The following is a 609-nucleotide window of genomic DNA, read 5'->3' as shown; positions in this document are numbered from 1 at the left end:
CCTTTTTCTTAAGCCGATTATTCTTGTCAAGTTAATAGTTCATGAATAAACACTAGTAAACTAAGAACAATACAGAAGGGATAGAACAGTTTTCCAGGCAAAGTTTAACACTAAATCTTGATTTCTCTTATTGTATATCTTAGTCCATAGGAAAAACCTGATGAATGCCTTCAAGGTAGTAAGGTATGTTCAAAGTTTGTATCAGAAAAATTGAGCAAGAAAAAGTAAAAGAGGTAGCAATCAGTTAGAACGTAAGGATCTTATTTATTGTTAATATTGGAAAGTACGGGTTATACTGTTCCAGTCTTAATTTTTTAGAATGAAGATAATGAAAGACTTTGGATTATTGTAACTGCCTTTTAACTGTTCCTCCCATCTATTCTCAGTATTTGCCAGGCTGTTTTTGTTTTTACATATAGCACTCCAGATCCTGCAGCAATTTCTTAAACCTGTCACTTCTTTGATGATTTCTACACAGTAGTTGGACTGATCTTCCTATTCTCAGTACCAATCATTCATAAAGCCTTCAAGTTGTCTTTTCCCATTGGAAGGCTCTTCTGGTTGAGCTGTGTGGCTGACTTGCTAAAATTCAGGTCTACATTAAAGTCT

The sequence above is a fragment of the Otolemur garnettii genome, unplaced genomic scaffold (genome assembly GCF_000181295.1).
Source record: "Otolemur garnettii isolate 467f Iridium unplaced genomic scaffold, OtoGar3 scaffold00181, whole genome shotgun sequence".
Taxonomy (NCBI): domain Eukaryota; kingdom Metazoa; phylum Chordata; class Mammalia; order Primates; family Galagidae; genus Otolemur; species Otolemur garnettii.
This window is presented reverse-complemented; position numbering follows the sequence as displayed.